We start from the raw sequence: 15,273 nt of genomic DNA on the forward strand, positions 1-15,273 counted from the left end.
ATTCAGCTCGAGTACAGCCTCGCTGTAGACTCTCTGTCTTGTTCAGTTTTGGCCGCCATTCTCTCTAATTATGATAACATTTAAGCCAGTTGCTTATCATCCTTTTTTATTTTAACAACAGGGTTACTGGGAAACCTGGCTTCATCAAAGCTTGGACCAAAAACTCAGTATCCTCGCAATTACATCCATGTTGGACAATTCTGCACCTCATAATTTACGTCCAGTTCCTTTTCATTTCCTGTTTTCTATCAACAATCAGCATTGGTTTCTTCTACAGTTTTTTCTGAATAAATTAAACACTAACAGTGATTCTGGAAGCACTATCTCTGAAACCATTAACATTTGCAGCCAATGCATTTATCAAGTGAGCCAAACTGAATACAAATTCACTGTTTTACACTCAGTTTGCAATTTATTAACACACTTCCAGCAAAACTGTACACATTGGCATCTACATTGCTACACTATTTTGCCAATTTCCTTTCTGCATTGACACATGAAAACGCTATATTAAAACACTACACACAATATTGGACAGAGAGCAAGAGGGGTGAGAAATAGAGGAGGATGAGGAAGATGAGGAGTTGAAGTAGGACAGGGGAGAAGGAGATGATGGAAAAGAGAGAGAGGGGAGTCAGACACACAATAACTGGTGAAATCAGAACGACTATGGAATCAGAATCAGTATACACATCCATACTTTACACATTAGGAGATCTGTGTGTATGTGTGTTTACTACATGTATGACAAAACGTTATTGCAAACTGCTATGCCCCACACACAGAAAAGGCAAAAGTTACAAGTGTTTTTCATGTATACTATCAGTGCGTAGTTGGTGCATAGTTGTGTTTATTCAAATGATGGTTTGTGTGTGTTGTATTGATGCAAAAAGACAATTTTTCAAGAGTTTGAAGAGTTTTGCAAGAATTGTTTGCTTTTGCAAGAGATATATAATGTTTTGCTGGTTTGGTAAAAATACACAGATAGTGACAACGACCACTCCTTAACCTTAAAAGGTTACCTTAAATATGCTTTTTGTAGTTTTCTGTCATTTATATCCTGTTCTGATGTTGGATGTTAAACGTGGTCAAAGTCCCAAAACTCGTGGTGAACGTATGTAGAAATGCTGCCTGCAAGTCAAAAGTCAGGGCTTCTTTCTACCTTTGCTGATGAGCTGATGTCTTCTCGTCATCCATGCCCTTAAATGGCTCTCTGTTCAGTAGCCTTGGTTGCTAAGGCTGTTGCTAAGGTTGTTGCTAAGGTGTTTCTATGTGTTGTTCACGTTGTCCGCTCTCATATTTCAGATGTGATTCAGCTCCAACATGTACGGATGGATTTGAGAAGTTGACATTTGGAGTAAAGAAAGAGAAAAATAAGTGAAATCCTGCTACTATAGTTTGTTTATGTAGCCTCCGGAGCCGGAGGAAGCTTCCTGAAGCTGACCAATCAGAACAGAGTGGGCTCAGCAGGAGGGCGGGGCTTAAAGAGACAGGAGCTAAAACAGCCTGTTTCAGACCAAGCGGCAACCTCCGGGGCTGAAAAATGAAGCCAATATGGAAGTGCTAAAAACTGCATTCTCTCTAATGGCCAGTAGGGGGCGACTCCACTGCCTGCAAAAAAGAAGTCCAATTGTATGGAAGTCTATGAGAAAATGACCCTACTTCTCTCTTGATTTATTACCTCAGTAAACTGTTTCCTTATGAGTTTATGGTCTAGTTTTTTGCTAGTTTCAAGTCTTCGTCAATACAGCATGATGTTCATTTTGTAAATTATGGTCCCATTTAATTTAAATTTGATGATAAAGCAGGGTTTGCTTCAGGGTGTGGCTACATTGTGATTGACAAGTCGCTACCACGGCAATAACATTGCTTACGTAACGTAACCATTGCGCATGGGCGTAGCTGCTGCTATTTCACAGTGTGTTCTCAGTTAACTGAAGTTAATCGTAACATTGTGGTCGTCTAAAAACTCTTGTTCAGTGTTTGGTTGTAATAAAAGACACATCAATGAGTCAAATGATCAGTTTTTCCGGCGAGTAAATTTTGTTTTAACGGTTTTAGGCCTGTTTTCGCTAGCGAAAATTAGCATTAGCATTAGTATTATCACTGTTAACAACGCTATTAGCTAGCACTATGATCAGCTCCACCCTCTCATCCAAATATGATCACTTCCGGCTCCAAAAATCAAACATGGTGATGGCCAAATCCAAGATGGCGATGGTCAAATTGCTACACTCGAGGCTTCAAAACGGCAGTTCGCAAACCAATGGCTGACATCACGGTGACTATGTCCATATTTTTTACAGTCTATTTTTCAGACAGAAGCTGAACTGAGGGGCTGCATAAAGGCCCAGTATAAGATACATAAGCAGTTTTTAACTGGAAATCATACAAAGATATTCCAGTAGAGCCCCAGATTTAAAAAATATATATCTGGAAAAGACCTGGAAACATAAACAACCTCTATTCTCTAAACATAACCAAGTTGTTTTTTGTGCCTCAATCTAACCAAACCTTAACCATAGTGATGTCACATCATAAAAGTGTTTTTATTTGTCCAACAGTGATTTGTAAGTTTTGTAAGACACAGACAACCAATGTCATCCTGCTGATAGGGGCATCAGATCAGAAACACTTCTATGTTTTGCTCTACAGGGCATGAACAAGCTGCTATTTGGTCATTTAATGTGGAGGATATGTTGACTTTACTGCAGGACAGCAGAGTCCTGTCACAGAGCTGCAATTACTGTAATATTTGCATTTTTATCAACTGTACCTTCAGTCTTCCGCTAGACTAAAGGTGTGTTAATCGCCTGACCTTAACCATACATTAATTATAATTTATTTGCATTACCATGATTGAGCTTAAACATCCTTAGCTGAGAATTTCACTAATAATACCCTTTATCCTCTACAACAACAAGGTGGTTGTCATCATCAACTGATGACAGTTCTGCCGCCAACACATTGTCATGTTGCAGCACCTGAACAACCATCAGCTCTTCCTAACTCTCCTGTTTTCCTCCGACTTGCCTGAATCGTGGGAAAACGTCTGTCACCTCTGGAGCTGGATCATTACTGAGAGTTAAGAAAAGCTTGAGCAGGCAGTAAGTGTTGTATCTCCTGGCAATCATTTCCACTCCTGCCTGAGCTGAGTGCAGACTGTTCAGGTGGCTTTCTGTCTCTGGACACGACAGTGCCAGCATCATTATCTCACCCATCCATACACACACACACACACATTTAACCACAGTGGTTTTGATGGTTTGTTTTTGCTGCAGACAGACTGGCTGGTGACATGTCATTAGGGCTAAGTGAAGGGATCCATTTGAGAGGAATCACTGCTGGTGACAATTTTTATTCCTACAAAGCTGCCCCGTTTCTTTTAAATTTGAATATCTCAACAAAGTACTGCATTGTGTAGAATAGTCTCAGTCCTTGCTGCACTTAGTTAATGGGTTCAGCTCAGGGACAGACAAGACTTTGACCCTAATAGCCTATTGTTGTATTAAATATAATGAAAATAAAGTGACAAATTTTGTTATTTAACCTGCAAATTAGAGCTGGGCAATATATTTGATTGAATTAATTTGAATTTTTGTTTTTGAACAATATGTTAAACATCAAGTTATTACAATAAACAGAAAGTTTATTTTAGTTAGTTAGATTAAGTGTATTTGTCTCCAAAGGGCAATTGGTTTTGTAGCAAAACAAACAAACATGAAATCACATTAGTAAGACTAACACAGACTCAGCAGCACTGCATCAATGAACAAGCACAATCATCAGAACAGCAATAAGAACAATAACAATGACTATCATGTCATCCACCTACATAAAGTCTGACCAGCATAACATTACAATCAAAATACACCAACAAATCCATCCAGTGACAACAATGTAATCAGAAATCAACATAAACATCATCCTACAAATAGGCCTTCATACTCATGATGGGAATCTATCTCCATTTCCCTGATTTGCGGACGGTGATGTCTGTGGGGATGAACGAGTGTTTGTACCTGTCTTGACTGAGGGGGAATCTGAAGCAGGTGCTAGAGGGTACAGAGCGAAACTCCTGATGAAGAGGGTGGGTGCAGTCAGACAAGATGGCATTTGGCCTCTTTTCACTACCTGACTGTTATACAGAACAAACAGGCTACTCTGTTGGACGCCTGTAATTTTGCTGCTTGTATTCACTATTTCAGCCGGTGCATTCTTGGATATCTAGACTGTCATACCAACAGAAGAAGGGAAAATGATCAAATTGATTGCGTGTAGGATTTGTGAAAGAGAGTCATCAAGGTTCTGTCAACACGAAACTTGACGAGTTTCTGTGGGCAGAAAAGTCATTGTGGACCTCTCCTACAAACCATTTCAGTATTAGATTTAAAGGTGAGATTGTTATCGATGATTGAACCAAGGCATTTATAGCTGACAACAGATTCCACCCCTTGGCCCATGTCGCTCTGAGTGGGAGGAGGATGGCATCTGAAGTCTACGCACATCTGTTGTTTTTGATACATTGAGTTGGAGGAATGAGTTTTTGCACCAGTTTGAAAAATATCAACCACAGGGCCATGACTTGATTTGTCATCATGGAGGAGATTGACTATAACTGAGTCATCTGCAAACTTCAGGATATATCAGTTCTCAAACTGACTGTGATAGAGTCATCTGTATACAGAATATAAAGGAGTGATGAAGGGACACACCCCTGGGGTGAACCTCTAGATGAGGAGAGTTCACTTGACATGCACTCATTCACCATCTGGGTTCTGTTGGAGAGGAAGTCAAGCATCTAACCAGCCAAACTAGTGTCAACACCAAAGTAGAGAGAGAGAGTTTATCCACCAACAGGTGGGGTTGAATGGTGTTGAAAGCTCAAACAACAGCTTAGCATGAGTTTTACTGCCCTCTAGGTGTTAAAAGGTCAAGCATGGTGGCAGTAGTGTCCTGTATGACCTTTAAGCAAACTGAAACAGATCAAGAAGGTGTTGGGTTTTGTTCAGAAGTTCCTGTTTCATCAGTTTCTCAAAGGACTTCAGGAACTGGTTGTTCTTAACAACAGGAATCACAATGGACCATAACTTCAGAACCCTCTGCTGGCTGAGTGACAACATCAAGACATAATTAAAAATGGGGCCTAGTTGTTCGAGACAATAGCAATGTAATCTGGGCCGGGGCTTGACTTACGTATGCAGAGCTTAAAAGTGTTAACCACAGTGAGTTCATCAAACATAAGTAAGCAGGGATGAGTTAGAGAAGCTAATCCTTAGATGATCGGATTCATTGGAGAAATTGAGAACATGACTTGGCTCTTGAGCCAATGACTTGTCAGAGTTAAAGCCATCTAATGCCACTCTTTTCCTACATTTATCCTGCAGACCAACCATAGTTTTCATGACATCCCAGGCAGAGCCAAGACTACTGCTACCAAGTTTGCCTTCTATTTTATCTTTGCACATCAATTTAGCTCTCCTGATTTCATATTTCTCTTCTTTTTTCTTTTTTGTTAAGTTCAGAATGGTTGCCCTGCTTAAATGTTTCTTCCTTTTTGTTTAACAAAACCTTCATTGATGCAGTGATGCAGGGCTTTCTATTATAGTAAATCTTCACAGTTTTGTCTGGAATTACTATATTCTCACAATAAACACCCAGGAGCTGACAACATCAGTAAGTTAATCAATGTCATTACTGGAGTCACGTCCCAGTCAGTACAGTCCATGCATCCTTGTAGAGTCAATGAGGAATCAACAGTCCAGTTCTTGACTCGCTCTGCAGGACTGTGCGATACACCAGGATGAGGTGCTCAGCGTGCAGTGGTAAAGATTTGTGTGCTCCCTTGACAGAGCCGAAACACAGGACCAGGCTCTTGTTATGTCTTGTCGGGGATGTCACATATTAATAAAAGATCCTCATAATTTTAGTCAAGGTGCAATTATTCAGGTCACCAAGGACAATGTTTGGGGGCATCGGGAGACAGAGATTGAAGTTTTTGTGTCACTTGCAGAATTGTTTCTTTGGCATTATTCTCATTTGCCTTTGGATGAATGTAGACCACTGTGACAAATAACTGAGGGAACTGAGGGAAAATAATGGGGACACAGTGACACTGTTAGCAGTTCGATATCCTTAGTGCACAGTTTCTCCTTAAACAAAACAGTTTTACACCATTAATGTGGAGACATACTCCACCACCCTGTGTTTTGCTAGTAATTTGGGCCTCTTGTACTGTGCGTAAGGGCACACCAAAGCCAACAAAAACTCTGAGTCCAGGTCCCTCTCTGCTAGCCATCACTCTCTCATGGCCAGAATAAAGGCATCTCTTTATTCACATTGGAAACAAACCTGTGCTTGAAGTTCGTCAGTCATATTGCGAAGAGGCTGTGCATTTATTAGAATGATAGAGGGCAAGGGAACGTGACACAAGGATTGTGCTTTCACTGTTTCCTGAGCTCCACCGCTCTTCTCCCACTTCCTCACTTCACTAAGAGACTCGCTGGGAAAAGTCTTTTGACCATGGTTGTTATCAAATGTTTACAGAGGTTAGATCCATGGGTGACTCTCTGCTGTACTGGATCCAAGTTGTTAGAGGAAGATTTAACAAGCTTTCAGGTAATAAAAACACAGCTGTCAACTCCATATCTTTGACTTAACAGGAGACAATATTGACAATGACCTTAAAAACTACTTCATCAGTCTACTTTGCATGCAGTGCTTTAACACATAAAACAATGAAAAGGTGGATAAACAAACAGGGAAGCACCAGCTGCTGGTCTCTGCATGAACACGCGCTCTTTTAGTCAAAAAGTAGCTGAGTAGCTAAAGCTAGCTAGCAGCAGTTGCAGATACCATGTAACTGTTGTTTGTAATTTGTAATGTCATTATTGTCTTTTAGAATATTTCAGTTATCTTTGTTGTTTTGTATTAATTTAGCTTTTATTTTGAAACAGCCACTTTTATTTTGAAAGCCAGTTGCGTAAAGATGCACATGCGCTCCAGCTAAGATACATGTCAAATATCTACCTATTTAAGTGGTTGTGAAATGTTTGAGAACCCTCCAAGGACCAAGGATGATTCCCTTATTTGCAGAAAGCAGACGAGGTAATTTATGTTTTTGTCTTTGTTTACTATAATAAGCCATTTTCCACATGCTGTAAGTGCTTTTATTTTCGCTAACTTTGTCTTTATACCGTGTGTGTGTATGTGCCTGTAGTTTTCACGGTGGATTTGGAGAGAAAGCTACAAATAAACCAGTTGCAAGAAAGCCACTTGTGTTTGCCTGTGCTTCGAGGGGAATTACATATCAGACTAATGTTTTGTAACACAAACAACGGATCAATTAGTGAACAGACTTTTCTGCTTTATCTGTGTTGAAACTGATTATTAAACTGGATGTTCTCTACTTAGTTGAAGCATCTGGTGCTGACAGCCAGTGGCTGCGTGGGATAATTTGTATTTTATGAGTAATAATGACAGTCCTGCAGGTGATTCAGGTCTTTTATTATTCTTGTGCAAAAATATGTTTCAATCCTGCATTTTGCAGGCAAACAAAAATTGATTAAAATCAAGAATTCAGTTTTTGGTCATATTACCAATAATCGATGTTGTGATCAAGCAGCAGCCAAGAAAACTAAGTTTTTATTGAAGATACTGAAGAAAACTTAAAAATGTGATGATTCGCAGGCAAGTTCTGACGCGTCCTCTTTAATGATTTATAAGCGGATTTATTGGCGATTACAGCAAGCTATAACTCCGAGACCATTTTACTCTTCACTTCATGCAGTGTCGTTGCCTCACCTCAATCTTTGGCGCCCCCCTGGGGAGACTTTTGGCTTTATCCTGCTGAATGTCCAGGTCTATTACAGACCAGATCCTGTCATCTCCCCATGGTTAAAATACCATGAGTTCAATTAAATATTTAATTCCCCCACCCTATCCTGTGATGTTAATCCTCGCCAGGACTTGGGCTTTATTGGGCTTTATTCAACCTTTTGGCTTCTAAGGAAAGGTTGTGCATTGTGTGTTTTCAGATGTGACACACTGAGAATGGATTTTATGCTTTATGCTGCTTGTTTGAATGATACAGTGGACACCTAGAAAGCTTCGTCTTTGTGAACGATACAATACCTCCGCGGAGAGAGAACAGAGGGGCAGCAAAATAAAAAGCAGAGGAGAGTCTACATATTTCTTTTCCCCTCATATGTGTCCTTATTTATATTCGGTATTTCTTCTGGAGAATGAGGGGGAAGCATGAAAGCACAATAGGCCTTTCCTCTGCTGCGCATGTTGATTTAAAATGACTTTTTTTTCCTCCATCTCTCGGGGTGACATGGCATGTGTCTGGGCCACAGAGAAGTCATGAATAAATGGAACAGATGTAATATGTGTGGTGCAGGAGGGCAGCCTCGGAACAAATGGTGACCAGTTTTCCCAACAAGATTTGTAATATGTAGACGGGTTGACAGGTAGGCCTTCCTTCATTTCATCACTTGCGGATGATGACAATAGTCATGACTCATGCTAATGGGGAACTGATGCAGAATACACAAACGCTCACAAAGCTGAACTTTTTTTTTTTTTTTTTGGTAAAACTAAACTTCTCCCACTTGAAATTTCTTTAACTCTTCCACTTTTCTCTCTGTTCTGGTCATTACCTCGACCTCTGTGCTTCCATCTCCCGGCATCCTCACCTCCTCACCCATCACCCACGGATCTAATGATGACTGACACCCACGTCCGCCGTGGGTGAGACTGAAGTGTGCACACCTCCTCCTTCCTTCTGCACTTTCTGCTCTCCACAGTTCTGTCCGCCGGGCCAGTATTGATCTGACACCTCCGTTTCTTTCTTCTCAGTGTAGCCTCGGGCTGAGCTACAACGGCTACATTCACTGCCTCCGCACTTTGTGTCACTTCAGTCATTTCAGATCCTACAACTTTTTCATTGAGTGGAATAAGCAGTTTTCTTTCTTCTGAGAATCAATTAAGAGTACAAAAATACTAATCTTGTTTAGGTGTTACCATATAATAGGAATGTGCAGAGATCCCAGTATTTGTATCTGTATTTGTTGAGGCAGCAAAAATTATTTGTACTTGTATTTGTATTCGAGTAAAAGTGGAAAGAGGCTTAAAAATCCTGTTTTTGTTTTTCTTACGCTTTTGATTTTAGAAAATTAAAGTGTTACAATAAGTGTTCATGAATAAACTACTTTACGATGGAGGTCCCCACATGTAATACACCCATAACACAGAGACAGCACGCCGTGTAACGTGTAAGGAAGAACTTCAAAGGTGATTCTTGCTTTGCATTTTTCATTTATTGCCTATTTTTTACAACCTAACTTTGTGGAAAGGAGAAGGGGAACAACAGGTTACGGAGAGTCCGTTGGGAACACTTTGCTTGTGTCAGTAGCTCAGCTTTATCTCTGGGGAACAAATAATTTTTTCAATATTTGTATGAAACAAATATTAGTATAATTCCCACTATTTATGCTTTGCTGAATAATGTATTTGCATTCGGGCACACCCCTACCATATAAACAATATTTCATTCTGGAAATTATGTTTGAAAAAGTAGGGGTCATCTTACATTTGAGACTGGACAACTACACAGTGGTGAAAGAAGTATTCAGATCCTTTACTCGAGTAAAAGTACCGTTACACATACTGTCTTGGAAAGATTGACACGCGTAGCAACTGTAACTAAGGGTCAATTGACAATTTTCATTTCTGAATCTGTAAGATAAACTGATAAGCATTCACACGGAGCCAGAGCGCTGATATACATTTGTTGCATAAACACATGTGAGTGAGCGGAGAGACGGCAGCCAGCAGGGCTCTGTGATGGCAGCGGGGTCACCGAGAACCTCTAATCAGTCTCACCTTTTTGGCGACAGAGGAGCCGGCGCACAATAAAGCTGTCTTTATGAATGCGGCGTTGCAGCTCTTCAGCCTGCTCGCTGTGCTCTTTGAAAGCCACAAGAAATGCCAGCTTGTACCCTTCACTCAAAAGCCGAGGTAATTAAATGTAAATTGTCAACATTCGCTGTGTCTCTCACAGTTTTCCTTTCTCACACATACATCACAACCGTGAGGAACGCTGCTTGTGTGACATTTGCTCTGTTAAAAGGATTTTTACACTTAGAGCAGATTGTCATAAAACATAAAAATCCAGCAGAGACACGACTAAAAGTTACTTTCAGCTATGCGTGAAAGCTTCCTCAGCTATATGATAGCTGATGAACCAATCTGAAGACAAAGAGGGAAGGTGGGAATGAGGAGGGAACGGTTATATTGTGCTACCTTTTCATTGACACGTAGAAGACTGATCACTGTGATGAAAGTATAACTCAAATGACGGAGCACTGGGAGAGAAATAGATTGTAAAGATGAGGAGGATAAAGGCAGAGAGGGCTGCAGGAAGATAAAAGGAAGATTGAATCTATTCCTCAGTGATTTTCTTCGCTGTATGCCTCCGCTAGCTGGGTCAGCAGTCTCGGTAATGAATAGATATTTCTGATCATTTTTCATGTTGCTTTCTTTCCTCATGCATTTGCACATTTCACACACACAGGAAGAATATTAGCCTATAATGTTGGCTCCGCCGTGAGGGCACTGAGGTGTTGTGGTTGGGTAATTGTTCCACATTTGGCCTTAAATTGTCCTCTGTGTTATAATGCGGAATGTCGATTGGTCTCTCTAACTCCTCCCGTGATAAAGAGTTGGGCTCAGGAAGAAGTATCTCTCTGATCTGTAATAATTTATTTATATACCACCAAAGTTACAGTGCTTTATATGGCCAGGATTAAAATATTTCAGGATTGTAGTGAAGCAACTAAAATCAGAAAATTTAAAACAATAAACTGGAAAAATTGAATTAAATGACCTCATGTCTAGCAGTGAGGTTGCAGATTGCAACCAACTGAACACCACACCTTCCAAGCGTGCAGGAGAACCTACAGTTGCCAAGAAAATCACGAAAAACATGAAAGGTCCTCTCTAGAGCCAGTGTTTGGTTTGTCTGTTCTGGGCTACTGTAGAAACATGGCGGTGCAACATGACGGGCTTCGCAGAAGAGGACCTGCTCCCTCTGTAGATATAAAGGTTCATTCTAAGGTAACAGAAACACAACAATTCTTATTGTCAGGTGATTATACACTAATTAAAACATACTTAATCACTTAAGATCAATCAGTCAATCAATTTTTATTTATATAGCGCCAAATCACAACAAAAAGTCATCTCAGGGCACTTTTCACATAGAGCAGATCGAGACCGTACTCTTTAATTTAGCAGCAATAGCCAGGGAAGGACGCCAACAGGACTGCAGAGGCTCAGCCTGCAACCCAGGGTTTCCTACGAGATGATAAAGCACAAAAAACTCAGGGGAAGAAGCAAAGTTAGTGACATGCATTGCCACTAAATTCTACACACTGCACCTTTAAATGCCTAACAATAAGATATAAGATTAAAACTATAATAAAACAGGTGAGACATGTTGGATGTAACTGATTTAGCATTAAAATGAGTATATAAACAATAAATGAATGGTTTATAACACACTATAATGTAGCTGTGAGCTGATATAAGTGTGTATTAATGTACTTTGACTTTATGGCTCTAAGAAATTGTGCAGCCATCAAGACTAATGGAAAAATCAGTGAAAAGTGATGTGAATCTAGCTGCACCAACAAGCAACGTTTCAGTCTTGTGTGCATTCAAACGTGTGCACACACACCTGCTTCACAGGTCTTGAATATAGTTCTTGCAGGCTTGTGACTGAATCCACAAACTTGCAAAAACAGAGTTTGCAGGCAGACACTGAAATGTTCAGCCTGCAAGTATGTATATGCACAGAATTTACAGACACAAAACCCTGTTTTCAAGCAAACCTTTTTGAATTATATAATATTCCATAAAAATATGACTTACACAGCACCTGCATCTTTCCATAAACCCCCAAATGACACATGGGAAAGGTGAACATGTATGTTCGAGGCAGATATTAAATGAAATGAAGCAGATTTTCCAGCAGAGAGGACGTTCCTCCCGTGTGCAGGTCGAACAGATAGAGCCGGTTATGTCCGCAATTCAATTTTAATGTAGCCTCCGATTCTTGTGAATGGAGTGAGGAAATCACTGGGCCAATTCTAATGCATCTTATGTATTAATAAATGAGAATGAAGCGCCGGCTGTCTGAAGTATCTAAATAAATAATAAACAAGCAGGATTGTCAGTTTAATACTCACAGTGTCACAGTCTGAGAGCATCACTGATTTATTACATCATAGATGTAATATAAATTATTACACAGATCGCTGCATGCTGCACAAAATCAAAAAACACGCAGCACTGAAATCAGAAACACAATGTCTATAAAACCATCATCCCTCTGTCTAGTTTGCAGGTTACAGCTGTACAGTCTTTTAAAGATGAGTTAATATTTGAGTATGACAAGAACCTTTGTGTTTTTTTACCTGATGATGGTGGTTTATGAAAATCACCAGAGTTATTACACTTCATCCTGGAGGGGGGACATTAAAGTTTCATCCGATTGTTGTTTATACATTTCACTCTAAAACATGTTAATCTCATGGTGGCGAAGTCAGCAAAGTGTTTAAAGATTAATCGTCTGAGGATCACAGATGTTTGTACAGAGTTTCAGAGGAATCCGTCCAATAGCTGGTGAGATATTTCAGTCTGAACCAAAATAATGGACCACAGGAACTATTACAGGAACTAAGACGTAGGGGTGTGTCCGAATACAAATACATTATTCGGTAAAAGCACAAATAGTGGGTTTTATACGAATATTTGTTTCATACAAATATTTTAAAAAATTATTTGTTCCCCAGAGATAAAGCTGAGCTACTGACACAAGCAAAGTGTTCCCAACGGACTCTCCGTAACCTGTTGTTCTCCTTCTCCTTTCCACAAAGTTAGGTTGTAAAAAATGGGTAATAAATGAAAAATGCAAAGCAATAATCACCTTTGAAGTTCTTCCTTACACGTGACATGTGTTGTCTCTGTGTTATGGGTGTATAACATGTGGGGACCTCCATCATAAAACAAAAACAGGATTTTTAAGCCTCTTTCCGCTTTTATTCAAATATAAATACGGATACAAATAATTTTTGCTGCCTCAACAAATACAGATACAAATACAAAAACTGGGATCTCTGCACATCCCTACTAAGACGTTCCTTATCAACACGTTCCTTTTTGCATTTGAAGTCACAGTGAAACAGAATTTAATTTCAATCATGTGACATATTTCCGAGCAAAACAGAAAACGTGGGCAGGGTTTAGTGATGAAAGAGATCAAAAAACAAGTCCTACGGGTGTGATTGGTTTGCTCAAAAGTGGGCGTGACTTTGCGATAATGGAGGTGGTGGCACTAACGTCACTTTGTGTTCTGTTTGTGTTCTCCATTAAATTGTAATGTTTCATTTTCTTCTCCAGTATCGTGTCTCAGATGATCACAATGACAGAAATCAGGAGTTTTGATGATTGAAAGTCATTCCTGCTGGTTTAATGAGGACTGTGGAGGTCGGACAGAAAGCTACGACGATGTTAGTTTTTCACCCCCTTTTTCATACACGCGTTTTAAGACTGAAGAACTTCCACATTCACACAGACGACCTTCATCTGTCCGCCGTGATTGACACAAACATTTCCCACAACATGTCTCGACCTTTGCTGCTTCAATTCTGACCAGTCTTTTATAAAAATCTGTCTGTCACAAAATACCCGACTTTACGGAGGTGAAATATTAAATTGCTGTGGCAGCGGAGGTGCACACACACACACACACACACACACACACACAAACACACACAAACACACACATAAGCAAACATAGCCTGAGGAGTGAATTTGAAGCATGTGCATAACTTAAATATTATATTATATACAGACCAGCCAAGTCTTTTAGTGCAAACAATGTAGATATAAAACCAACTAATAATCAACACTTGATATGTCCTTCTTTTATACTGTATAACTAAATTAAAACCTCTCATTTATATACAACATACTCTCTGTCTCATATATATATGGACAATTTTATTTGGTTTTTATTGCAAGTTTCTATTGTCTGCCCGTGTCTGAGCTGTCAGTGTGTAATGTGTTGGTCGTGCCTCATATTGATGAACCTACAGATATTATAAGCCACTCTGCAGCTCCTCTCGGCTTTATGGAGCTTTATAGTGAGTTTCAGCTCGTTCTTTATCTGTCCAGCTGCAACTTTATTGTTCTGGTTCACTCTCAGAGCTCTCATAGCCTCATTTTTTGGGCCGCAGCAGGCAGCTGTTTTCAGAGAAAAAAGCTCTAAAAAGCCATTGTAGACTACCTGCTCAGCACAAAATCTGATGTAAAAATGGGTCTGAAAGAGAACAGCAGTATCTACCTGTAGCTGACATTTCATGAGCTTTTATGGGGTCTCGTTCTACTGATGTTTTTTTTTTTTTTTTCAGTTGTCATATTGGTTCCCGAACAGGCTGATATGTGGGTGTTAGCATGTTTCCATCTGTCAGATTAGCAAAAACTCAGAGATCCACTTTAAAATACAAGGATGTCACTCTGTACGGGATTTAAATGACAAGAGAAGCAGTAAATATACTGAAAAACAGTCACTCACTGCAGCTGTAACTATTACTTGATGGGTGGCCATTCATTGTTTGACCTGTTCATTTATGATGGTTGGATGTTCATTAATTGCAAGTATTGCAGTAAAAGTACATAAGTATTATGAGCTTGATGTAGTTAAAGTATTGCAGTAAAAGTACATAAGTATTATGAGCTTGATGTAGTTAAAGTATTGCAGTAAAAGTACATAAGTATTATGAGCTTGATGTAGTTAAAGTATTGCAGTAAAAGTAGTGGTTTGGTTCCTCTGACTGATATATTATTATATATGACATCATTAGATTATTAATAGTGAAGCATCAGTGTTAGAGCAGCATGTTACTGTTGTAGCTGCTGGAGGTGGAGCTAGTTTACACTACTTTATATACAGTTAGCTAGTTTAGTCCAGTGGTTCCCAACCTAGGGGTCGGGGCCCCTCCAAAGGGTCAGCAGATAAATCTGAGGGGTGGTGAGATGATTAATGGGAGAGGAAAGAAGAAAAAACAAAGTTCTGATACACAAATCTGTTTTCAGTTTTTGGACTTTTTCTCTAATCTTTGATTTTTGCTGAAATATTGGATCATTTGAACATTTATTGAAATGAAAGCATGTGAGAAGTTTAGAGGGAAAAATCACTATTTGGTG

At 39.6% G+C, this 15,273-nt stretch overlaps 1 protein-coding gene and 1 long non-coding RNA gene across 2 annotated transcripts in view; one reads left to right on the top strand and one right to left on the bottom strand.

Moving 5' to 3' along the window:
* Window positions 1-15,273, top strand: part of LOC122968041 (oocyte zinc finger protein XlCOF6-like) — an 813,118-nt gene that overhangs the window by 60,594 nt on the left and 737,251 nt on the right. The gene's annotated exons all lie outside the window — the stretch shown is intronic.
* Window positions 466-7,879, bottom strand: LOC122968097. Its single transcript, XR_006398752.1, has 3 exons — window positions 7,870-7,879; window positions 3,030-3,033; window positions 466-1,154 (listed from the first exon to the last, which is right to left on the bottom strand). It is a non-coding gene; the product is annotated as an uncharacterized LOC122968097 (long non-coding RNA).

Source organism: Thunnus albacares, chromosome 18 (genome assembly GCF_914725855.1).
Source record: "Thunnus albacares chromosome 18, fThuAlb1.1, whole genome shotgun sequence".
Classification (NCBI taxonomy): Eukaryota; Metazoa; Chordata; class Actinopteri; order Scombriformes; family Scombridae; genus Thunnus; species Thunnus albacares.